Genomic DNA, 12,891 nt, shown 5'->3' with positions numbered 1-12,891 from the left:
TAGACACACAAGTTGATCTACGGATCGTTCCTTAGCCGTGTGCGGTGCCCCCCTCCACCATATTCCACCTCAGTCATATCGTCGCGGAGTTTAGGCGAAGCCCTGCGCGGGTAGAACATCATCATCGTCACCACGCCGTCGTGCTGACGGAAATCATCTCCGGAGCTCGGCTGGATCGCAGGCCGGAGATCGTCATCGAGCTGAACGTGTGCTGAACTCGGAGGCCCCATATGTTCGGAGCTTGGATCGGTCAGATCGTGAAGACGTACGACTACATCAACCGCATTGTGCTAACGCTTCCGCTTTCGGTCTACGAGGGTACGTGGACGAACACTCTCCCCTCTCGTTGCTATGCCATCACCATGATCTTGCGTGTGCGTAGGAAATTTTTTGAAATTACTACGTTCCCCAACAGTGGCATCCGAGCCAGGTTTTATGCGTTGATGTTATATGCACGAGTAGAACACAAGTGAGTTGTGGGCGATACAAGTCATACTGCTTACTAGCATGTCATACTTTGGTTCGGCGGTATTGTGAGATGAAGCGGCCCGGACCGACATTACGCGTACGCTTACGCGAGACTGGTTTCACCGTTACGAGCACTCGTGCTTAAAGGTGGCTGGCGGGTGTCTGTCTCTCTCACTTTAGCTGAATCGAGTGTGGCTACGCCCGGTCCTTGCGAAGGTTAAAACAGCACCAACTTGACGAACTATCGTTGTGGTTTTGATGCATAGGTAAGAACGGTTCTTGCTCAGCCCGTAGCAGCCACGTAAAACTTGCAACAACAAAGTAGAGGACGTCTAACTTGTTTTTGCAGGGCATGTTGTGATGTGATATGGTCAAGACGTGATGCTATATTTCATTGTATGAGATGATCATGTTTTGTAACCGAAGTTATCGGCAACTGGCAGGAGCCATATGGTTGTCGCTTTATTGTATGAAATGCAAACGCCCTGTAATTGCTTTACTTTATCACTAAGCGGTAGCGATAGTCGTAGAAGCAATAGATGGCGTAAACGACAACGATGCTACGATGAAGATCAAGGTGTCGCGCCGGTGATGATGGTGATCACGACGGTGGTTCGGAGATGGAGATCACAAGCACAAAATGATGATGGCCATATCATATCACTTATATTGATTGCATGTGATGTTTATCCTTTATGCATCTTATCTTGCTTTGATTGACGGTAGCATTTTAAGATGATCTCTCACTAAAATTATCAAGAAGTGTTCTCCCTGAGTATGCACCATTGCCAAAGTTCGTCGTGCCCAGACACCACGTGATGATCGGGTGTGATAAGCTCTACGTCCATCTACAACGGGTGCAAGCCAGTTTTGCACACGCGGAATACTCAGGTTATACTTGACGAGCCTAGCATATGCAGATATGGCCTCGGAACATGGAGACCGAAAGGTCGAGCGTGAATCATATAGTAGATATGATCAACATAGTGATGTTCACCATTGAAAACTACTCCATCTCACGTGATGATCGGTCATGGTTTAGTTGATTTGGATCACGTAATCACTTAGATGACTAGAGAGATGTCTTTCTAAGTGGGAGTTCTTAAGTAATATGATTAATTGAACTTAAATTTATCATGAACTTAGTACCTGATAGTATTTTGCTTGTCTATGTTTGTTTGTAGATAGATGGCTCGTGCTGTTGTTCCATTGAATTTTAATGCGTTCCTTGAGAAAGCAAAGTTGAAAGATGATGGTAGCAATTACACGGACTGGGTCCGTAACCTGAGGATTATCCTCATTGCTGCACAGAAAAGTTACGTCCTGGAAGCACCGCTGGGTGCCAGGCCTGCTGCTGATGCAACTGACGATGTTAAGAACGTCTGGCAGAGCAAAGCTGATGACTACTCTATAGTTCAGTGTGCCATGCTTTACGGCTTAGAACCGGGCCTTCAACGACGTTTTGAACGTCATGGAGCATATGAGATGTTCCAGGAGTTGAAGTTAATATTTCAAGCAAATGCCCGGATCGAGAGATATGAAGTCTCCAATAAGTTCTACAGCTGCAAGATGGAGGAGAATAGTTTTGTCAGTGAGCATATACTCAAAATGTCTGGGTATAATAATCACATGATTCAACTGGGAGTTAATCTTCCAGATGATAGCGTCATTGACAGAATTCTCCAATCACTGCCACCAAGCAACAAGAGCTTTGTGATGAACTATAATATGCAAGGGATGAACAAGACTATTCCCGAGCTCTTCGCAATTCTAAAAGCTGCGGAGGTAGAAATCAAGAAGGAGCATCAAGTGTTGATGGTCAACACGACCACTAGTTTCAAGAAAAAGGGCAAAGGGAAGAAGAAGGGGAACTTCAAGAAGAACAGCAAGCAAGTTGCTGCTCAAGAGAAGAAACCCAAGTCTGGACCTAAGCCTGAAACTGAGTGCTTCTACTGCAAGCAGACTGGTCACTGGAAGCGGAACTGCCCCAAGTATTTGGCGGATAAGAAAATGGCAAAGTGAACAAAGGTATATGTGATATACATGTTATTGATGTGTACCTAACTAGAGCTCGTAGTAGCACCTGGGTATTTGATACTGGTTCTGTTGCTAATATTTGCAACTCGAAACAGGGACTACGGAATAAGCGAGCACTGGCCAAGGACGAGGTGACGATGCGCGTGGGAAACAGTTCCAAAGTCGATGTGATCGCGGTCGGCACGCTACCTCTACATCTACCTTCGGGATTAGTTTTAGACCTAAATAATTGTTATTTGGTGCCAGCGTTGAGCATGAACATTATATCTGGATCTTGTTTGATGCGAGACGGTTATTCATTTAAATCAGAAATAATGGTTGTTCTATTTATATGAGTAATATCTTTTATGGTCATGCACCCTTGAAGAGTGGTCTATTTTTATTAAATCTCGATAGTAGTGATACACATATTCATAGTGTTGAAACCAAAAGATGCGGAGTTGATAACGATAGTGCAACTTACTTGTGGCACTGCCGTTTGGGTCATATCGGTGTAAAACGCATGAAGAAACTCCATACTGATGGGCTTTTGGAATCACTTGATTATGAATCACTTGGTACTTGCGAACCGTGCCTTATGGGCAAGATGACTAAAACGCCGTTCTCCGGAACTATGGAGCGAGCAACTGATTTGTTGGAAATCATACATACTGATGTTTGTGGCCCAATGAATGTTGAGGGTCGCGGCGGGTATCGTTATTTTCTCACCTTCACAGATGATTTGAGCAGATATGGGTATATCTACTTGATGAAACACAAGTCTGAAACATTTGAAAAGTTCAAAGAATTTCAGAGTGAAGTGGAAAATCATCGTAACAAGAAATTAAAGTTTCTACGATCTGATCGTGGAGGTGAATATTTGAGTTACGAGTTTGGCCTACACTTGAAACAATGCGGAATAGTTTCGCAACTCACGCCACCTGGAACACCACAACGAAATGGTGTGTCCGAACGTCGTAATCGTACTTTACTTGATATGGTGCGATCTATGATGTCTCTTACTGATTTACCGCTATCATTTTGGGGTTATGCTTTAGAGACGGACGCATTCACGTTAAATAGGGCACCATCAAAATCCGTTGAGACGACGCCTTATGAACTGTGGTTTGGCAAGAAACCAAAGTTGTCGTTTCTTAAAGTTTGGGGCTGCGATGCTTATGTGAAGAAACTTCAACTAGATAAGCTCGAACCCAAATCGGAGAAATGTGTCTTCATAGGATACCCAAAAGAGACTGTTGGGTACACCTTCTATCACAGATCCAAAGGCAAGACATTCGTTGCTAAGAATGGATCCTTTCTAGAGAAGGAGTTTCTCTTGAAAGAAGTGAGTGGGAGGAAAGTAGAACTTGATGAGATAACTGTATCTACTCCCTTATTGGAAAGTAGTTCATCACGAGAACCGGTTCCTGTGACAACTACACCAATTAGTGAGGAAGCTAATGATAATGATCATGAAACTTCAGATCAAGTTTCTACTGAACCTCGTAGGTCTACCAGAGTAAGATCCGTACCAGAGTGGTACGGTAATCCTATTCTGGAAGTCATGTTACTTGACCATGATGAACCTACGAACTATGAGGAAGCGATGATGAGCCCAGATTCCGTAAAATGGCTAGAGGCCATGAAATCTGAGATGGGATCCATGTATGAAAACAAAGTGTGGACTTTGGTTGACTTGCCCGATGATCGGCAAGCCATTGAGAATAAATGGATCTTTAAGAAGAAGACTGACGCTGATGGTAATGTTACTGTCTATAAAGCTCGACTTGTTGCAAAAGGTTTTCGACAAGTTCAAGGGGTTGACTACGATGAGACTTTCTCACCCGTAGCGATGCTTAAGTCTGTCCGAATCATGTTAGCTATTGCTGCATTTCATGATTATGAAATTTGGCAAATGGATGTCAAGACTGCATTCTTGAATGGATTTCTAGAAGAAGAGTTGTATATGATGTAGCAGGAAGGTTTTGTTGATCCAAAAGGTGCTAACAAAGTGTGCAAGCTCCAGCGTTCCATTTATGGACTGGTGCAAGCATCTCAGAGTTGGAATAAACTCTTTGATAGTGTGATCAAAGCATATGGTTTCATACAGACTTTTGGAGAAGACTGTATTTACAAGAAAGTGAGTGGGAGCTCTGTAGCATTTCTAATTTTATATGTAGATGACATATTATTAATTGGAAATGATATAGAATTTCTGGATAGCATAAAGGGATACTTGAATAAAAGTTTTTCAATGAAAGACCTCGGTGAAGCTGCTTACATATTGGGCATTAAGATCTATAGAGATAGATCAAGACGCTTAATAGGACTTTCACAAAGCACATACCTTGACAAAATTTTGAAAAAGTTCAAAATGGATCAGGCAAAGAAAGGATTCTTGCCTGTGCTACAAGGTGTGAAGTTGAGTCAAACTCAATGCCCGACCACAGTAGAAGATAGAGAGAAAATGAAAAATGTTCCCTATGCTTCAGCCATAGGCTCTATCATGTATGCAATGCTGTGTACCAGACCTGACGTATGCTTAGCAATAAGCTTGGCAGGAAGGTACCAAAGTAATCCAGGAGTGGATCACTGGACAGCGGTCAAGAACATCCTGAAATACCTGAAAAGGACTAAGGATATGTTTCTCGTATATGGAGGTGACAAAGAGCTAGTCGTAAAGGGTTACATTGATGCAAGCTTTGACACTGATCCAGACGATTCTAAATCGCAAACCGGATACGTATTTTTATTAAACGGTGGAGCTGTAAGTTGGTGCAGTTCTAAACAAAGCGTCGTAGTGGGATCTACATGTGAAGCGGAGTACATAGCTGCTTCAGAAGCAGCAAATGAAGGAGTCTGGATGAAGGAGTTCATTTCCGATCTAGGTGTCATACCTAGTGCATCGGGACCAATGAAGATCTTCTGCGACAATACTGGTGCAATTGCCTTGGCAAAGGAATCCAGATTTCACAAGAGGACCAAGCACATCAAGAGACGCTTCAATTCCATTCGGGACCAAGTCCAAGTGGGAGACATAGAGATTTGCAAGATACATACGGATCTGAATGTTGCAGACCCGTTGACTAAGCCTCTCTCACGAGCAAAACATGATCAGCACCAAGACTCCATGGGTGTTAGAATCATTACTATGTAATCTAGATTATTGACTCTAGTGCAAGTGGGAGACTGAAGGAAATATGCCCTAGAGGCAATAATAAACTTATTATTTATTTCCTCATATCATGATAAATGTTTATTATTCATGCTAGAATTGTATTAACTGGAAACATGATACATGTGTGAATACATAGACAAACAATATAGTCACTAGTATGCCTCTACTTGACTAGCTTATTAATCAAAGATGGTTATGTTTCCTAACCATAGACATGTGTTGTCATTTTATTATTGGGATCACATCATTAGGAGAATGATGGGATTGACATGACCCATTCCGTTAGCCTAGCACATGATCGTTTAGTATACTGCTATTGCTTTCTTCATGACTTATACAAAGTTCCTGCAACTATGAGATTGTGCAACTCCCGTTTACTGGAAGAACACTTTGTGTGCTACCAAATGTCACAACGTAACTGGGTGATTATAAAGGTGCTATACAGGTGTTTCCGAAGGTACATGTTGGGTTGGCATAATTCGAGATTAGGTTTTGTCACTCCGATTGTCGGAGAGGTATCTCTGGGCCCTCTCGGTAATACTCATCACCTAAGCCTTGCAAGCATTGTAACTAATGAGTTGGTTATAAGATGATGTATTACAGAACGAGTAAAGAGACTTGCCGGTAACAAGATTGAACTAGGTATTAGATACCGACGATCAAATCTCGGACAAGTAACATACCGATGACAAAGGGAACAACGTATGTTGTTATGCGGTTTGACCGATAAAGATCTTCGTAGAATATGTCGGAACCAATATGGGCATCCAGGTCCCGCTATTGGTTATTGACCGAGAATAGTTCTAGGTCATGTCTACATAGTTCTCGAACCCGTAGGGTCCGCACGCTTAATGTTATGATGACAGTTTTATTATGAGTTTACAAGTTTTGATGTACCGAAGTTTGTTCGGAGTCCCGGATGTGATCACGGACATGACGAGGAGTCTCTAAATGGTTGAGACATAAAGATTGATATATTGGACGACTATATTCGGACACCGGAAGAGTTCCGGGTGATTTCGGAGAAAACCAGAGTGCCGGAGGGGTTACCGGAACCCCCTGGGAGAGTATTGGGCTTCATGGGCCTTAGGGGAAAGGAGAGAGGGGCGGCCAGCATGGGCCGCGCGCCCCCTCCCCCCTCTGGTCCGAATTGGACTAGGAGGGGGGCGGCACCCCCCTTTCCTTCCCCCTCTCCCCCTTCCTTCCCCCTCCTAGTAGGAGTAGGAAAGGAGGAGTCCTACTCCTACTAGGAGGAGGATTCCTCCTCCCTTGGCGCGCCCAAAGGGGCTGGCCGGCCTCCCCCCTTGCTCCTTTATATACGGGGGCAGGGGGGGCACCCCATAGACACACAAGTTGATCTACGGATCGTTCCTTAGCCGTGTGCGGTGCCCCCCTCCACCATATTCCACCTCGGTCATATCGTCGCAGAGTTTAGGCGAAGCCCTGCGCCGGTAGAACATCATCATCGTCACCACGCCGTCGTGCTGACGGAACTCATCTCTGGAGCTCGGCTGGATCGGAGGCCGGAGATCGTCATCGAGCTGAACGTGTGCTGAACTCGGAGGCCCCGTACGTTCGGAGCTTGGATCAGTCGGATCGTGAAGACGTACGACTACATCAACCGCGTTGTGCTAACGCTTCCGCTTTCGGTCTACGAGGGTACGTGGACGAACACTCTCCCCTCTCGTTGCTATGCCATCACCATGATCTTGCGTGTGCGTAGGAATTTTTTTTGAAATTACTACGTTCCCCAACAGTATCACCCACAACTCACTTGTGTTCTACTCGTGCATATAACATCTACGCATAAAACCAGGCTCGGATGCCACTGTTGGGGAACGTAGTAATTTCAAAAATATTCCTACGCACACTCAAGATCATGGTGATGCATAGCAACGAGAGGGGAGAGTGTGTCCACGTACCCTCGTAGACCGAAAGCGGAAGCGTTAGCACAACGCAGTTGATGTAGTCATATGTCTTCACGATCCGACCGATCAAGTACCGAACGCACGGCACCTCCGAGTTCAGCACACGTTCAGCTCGATGACGTCCCTCGAACTCCGATCCAGCCGAGCTTTGAGGGAGAGTTCCGTCAGCACGACGGCGTGGTGACGATGATGATGTTCTATCGACATAGGGCTTCGCCTAAGCACCGCTACGATATTAACGAGGTGGATTATGGTGGAAGGGGGCACCGCACACGGCTAAGAGATCCAAGGGATCAATTGTTGTTGTGTCTAGAGGTGCCCCTGCCCCCGTATATAAAGCAGCAAGGGGGGAAGGGGGCGGCCGGCCAGGAGGAAGAGCGCTAGGAGGAGTCCTACTCCCACCGGGAGTAGGACTCCCTCCCTTCCTTGTTGGATTAGGAGAAGGGGAAAAGAGGAGGGAGAGAGAGGAAGGAAAGGGGGTTGCCACCCCCTCTCCTTGTCCTATTTGGACTAGGGGGGAGGGGCGCGCGGCCCTGCCCTAGCCGCCTCTCCTCTTCTCCACTAAGGCCCACTATGGCCCATCAAGCCCCCGGGGGGTTCCGGTAACCCCTCGGTACTCCGGTAAAACCCCGATTTCACACGGAACACTTCCGATATCCAAATATAGGCTTCCAATATATCAATATTCATGTCTCGACCATTTCAAGACTCCTCGTCATGTTCGTGATCACATCCGGGACTCCGAACAACCTTCGGTACATCAAAACTCATAAACTCATAATATAAATCGTCATCGAACTTTAAGCGTGTGGACCCTACGGGTTCGAGAACTATGTAGACATGACCGAGACACGTCTCCAGTCAATAACCAATAGCGGAACCTGGATGCTCATATTGACTCCCACATATTCTATGAAGATCTTTATCGGTCAAACCGCATAACAACATACGTTGTTCCCTTTGTCATCGGTATGTTACTTGCCCGAGATTCGATCGTCGGTATCTCAATACCTAGTTCAATCTCGTTACCGGCAAGTATCTTTACTTGTTCCATAATACATCATCCCGCAACTAACTCATTAGTTACAATGCTTGCAAGGCTTATAGTGATGTGCATTACCGAGAGGGCCCAGAGATACCTCTCCGACAATCGGAGTGAAAAATCCTAATCTCGAAATACGCCAACCCAACATGTACCTTCGGAGACACCTGTAGAGCACCTTTATAATCACCCAGTTACGTTGTGACGTTTGGTAGCACACAAAGTGTTCCTCCGATAAATGGGAGTTTCATAATCTCATAGTCATAGGAACATATATAAGTCATGAAGAAAGCAATAGCAACATACTAAATGATCAAGTGCTAAGCTAACGGAATGGGTCAAGTCAATCACATCATTCTCCTAATGATGTGATCCCGTTAATCAAATTACAACTCATGTCTATGGTTAGGAAACTTAACCATCTTTGATTAACGAGCTAGTCAAGTAGAGGCATACTAGTGACACTATGTTTGTCTATGTATTCACACATGTATTATGTTTCCGGTTAATACAATTCTAGCATGAACAATAAACATTTATCATGAAATAGGGAAATAAATAATAACTTTATTATTGCCTCTAGGGCATATTTCCTTCAGCCTGAACCGCAATCAACCACATGCATAGAGCAGTTGAACACGCAGGAAATGGTCGCCTACAAGCCGGCCGACAGTTGCGTTGCTGCGTAGAGAGCGGCCGTGTGCTACCACCTCCGTCTAGTCTATAGTCCCCTTTATATTCTGTGCCATACTTTGCCCTCAAATTTAACCAACAAAATGTTAATGCATGTTTAAAAATTATATAATTGGAAACTATGTTCAAGTATGAATCCAACTATATAATCTTTGGCGACATGCATTCGTATTTTATTAGTTAAATCATACTTATAAACCAGGACAGGGTATAGTAGGTAATTAAATCACAAATGTTTTTCTATTAACCATATGTGTATGTGGCCTTTCTTCCTCCTCTCGCACGTCTTGTCACCTCGCTGCCGCAGACAGCTTGCAGTGCAAGCTTGCGCAGAGCGTCGTGGCGTTCTTTTGGCCAAACGGTGGCGCCAATGAATCGTCGGTGTGCTCGTTCCCGTGCAACCTTGCAGGTTCCCACGCAAGCTTCCCGCCCAAGCTTCCCGCCCAACTCGGTGAAATCCCCCAAAATCCCAATGCTTACTGGCCTGCTATAAAAACCCTCACGACCGGCGAGTCCTGCGTTGCATTTTCCGCTCCCTTGCTGTAGCTTATCTCGTCTGCTTCTCCCACAATCGCCAATGGCACCGATCCGTCGTCATCGCTCAGCCACTCCGTCGTCATCAGAGGACAGCTCCAGCTGGGAGGCTACACCGCGGCGGTGGCGTAGTCCCCGGCGTAGTGTAGTGCGCGTGGCGTCCCTGTTGGGTGTGCGCGGAACACCCACCACACGCTCCGCTGCCGGTGCCCATCGGCAGCTGTTGCCGACCGCCGTTGCCACCACACCACCGTCGAAAGCCAGGGCCATCGCCCACTCCGCCGCCGTGGCCCGAAGGCGGGAGGTGGCCGTCGTGGCCGCTACCCCACTGCCGGCCACCGTGGCCATCACCCGCTCCACCACCGTGACCCGAAGGCGGGAGGTGGTGGTCGTGGCCGCCACCCCGTCATCGGTTGCCGTGGCCGCCAGCCCACCATCGACCGCCGGGGTCATCACTCGCTCCGCCACCGCCGCCCGAAGGTGGGAGGCGGAGGTGGATGCCCGCACGTGCGTCAGCGACCTTGCGCGCTACAGTGAGTTCTTGTGGGAGGAGGAGGAGCGCCTCGTCGAGCACGCAAAGAGCCTTACCGCCGCCGTGGCTGCGGCACACGCCGCCTCAGAGGCGATGAATCAGGAGATCTACGAGGAGAACCACCGCTTCGAGAGGGGTCGTCTGGAGCGGCAGAGGGCGTTCGAGGTGAGCGTCGCTAAAGCTGCAATAGTGGCAGACACCGTATTGCGGTTGCCCAGCTCGTCGGTAGGCTCCTCCTCCTCCGCCTCTTACTAAGCGGGCTCGGCAGAGGAGAGGCAGCCGGAAGTAGTAGGAAGCCCCTCCGCAATGTAGTAGTAGAATTTAGGGGCTATTTTGTTCAGTTCATCTGACTATAGATGTGGTCGAACTGTACAAGTACTTAAAATTAGCTAGTATATATAGTTGAACTAGCTATTTTTGTACGTGGTTGGCAACAATTGGGGAAACGTTTGGTCGGTTCAGCTGTTGAGTTAAACTGTTTGTATAGATTAAGAATGACTGCTTAATATATGAATGAAATCTATGCTTAATTACTGAATTTTAGTTGCAAAAATTAGACACTACTAGTGATTTTTAGCTTCATATTTTGACAAATCGCAGTGTTACAAGGTTGACAAATGGCAATGTTACTAGATCAACAAATGTCAATCTTTCCAGTTTGACAAATGGTAACATACCCAATATAACAGATGCAAATCGCACCAAATTGTTTGTAAGTGATTGCACATGGGTCATCCAAAAGAACCGTTTGCATTGAAGTGATGCACAAATCCTGCTCACTTTGCATCATGTCATCACGGGGTCGATGGGCGGGGGGTGGGAGGACGGCAGCTGGCGTACTGAGAGGTAGCGTTCGACGGCGGCGTACGATGCTGCTGAGGGGGCACGCACACGGAGAGGAAGGCGGGCGGCCATGAAAGTCAAAGGGCTCGCTTCCCAGTGAGCCTGCACAGCGTACAACTCGCACGCTTCATGATGAGCCTGCGCATTCGAGGACAACTTGCACTCCTCTCGCCCAGCCTGCGCACCGGGCTGTGCTCGCACGCCTCCTGTTCATTCAAGGTCAAGCAGTTGTCCACACGGCAACTCCTACAGCCATTAAAACCAAGACACGTGGCGTCATGTGAATGGTTAACAGAACACACATGGTTTGAATTATACAAACGTTTGAGATATTAAAGTGGCAGCTATTTTTTCAAAATGCCTTTGTTGGCTGTCATTATTCGAGTGTGCCTTCTCTCAAAATGGACACAAAGAATACAACAACACGTCGGGTGCCATTCCATGATAGCATGTCAAGTTTCATGAATTTCAGACGAGTTTTTGATTTACTAGAATTTAAAAACCAAGCATCTCAATGTTTTGCCGGCAATAAACGGTGCCCTGGTGTTTGAAATTCATTCTCATTTCTTGCATGGGACCTAAGCATGCACCCAAGGACACATATTTGATTTTTCAACCAATTTATATGCACTGGAGCATGTGCATGTAGTTCAAATTTGAATTATGCACATAAATGCATTAAAAACTCAGTTAATGCCTAAAAAATGTCCAAACGAACCACGAGAAATCACAAAAATTGACACAACACTCCTGTTGTTTTATGTTGACACGAAATTTTTTTGGAAGCAATAAGAGGCAATGGATATCGTTTCGTCCCCAAAGGTGGGACGTTCCCTACCGAAACCATCATGCTTGTTGTGAAAAGCTCTGGTTTGTGAGAAGCATATACCCAAACCTACCCCAAATGGGACAAAAAATTTACCACAACATGTTGATGCCGCTCCATGATAGCATGCCAAGTTTCATGAATTTCAGACGAGTTTTGGATTTACTAGAATTTAAAAACCAGGCATCTCAATGTTTTGCTGGCAATCAACGGTGCCCTGGTGTTTGAAATTCATTCCCATTTCTTGCATGGGGCCTAAGCATGCACCCAAGGACACAAATTTGATTTTTCAACCAATTTATATGCACTGGAGCATGTGCATGTAGTTCAAATTTGAATTATGCACATAAATGCATTGAAAACTCAGTTAATGCATAAAAATGTCCAAACGAACCCCGAAAAATCACAAAAATTGACACAACACTCCTGTTGTTCTATGTTGACATGAGAAATTTTTTGGAAGCAATAAGAGGCAATGGATATCATTTCGTCCCCCAAGGTGGGACGTTCCCTACCAAAACCATCATGCTTGTTGTGAGAAGCTCTGGTTAGTGAGTAGCATATACCCAAACCTATCCCAAATGGGACAAAACAATTACCACGGCATGTTGATGCCGCTCCATGATAGCATGCCAAGTTTCATGAATTTCAAACGAGTTTTAGATTTACTAGAATTTAAAAACCAGGCATCTCAATGTTTTGCCAGTAATCAACGGTGCACTGGTGTTTCAAATTCATTCCCATTTCTAGCATGGGACCTAAGCATGCACCCAAGGACACAGATTTGATTTTTCAACCAATTTATATGCACTGGAGCATGTGCATGTAGTT

Source organism: Triticum dicoccoides, chromosome 3B (genome assembly GCF_002162155.2).
Source record: "Triticum dicoccoides isolate Atlit2015 ecotype Zavitan chromosome 3B, WEW_v2.0, whole genome shotgun sequence".
NCBI lineage: Eukaryota > Viridiplantae > Streptophyta > Magnoliopsida > Poales > Poaceae > Triticum > Triticum dicoccoides.
The sequence above is the reverse complement of the archived record's forward strand: the minus strand, read 5'-3'. Positions refer to the sequence as shown.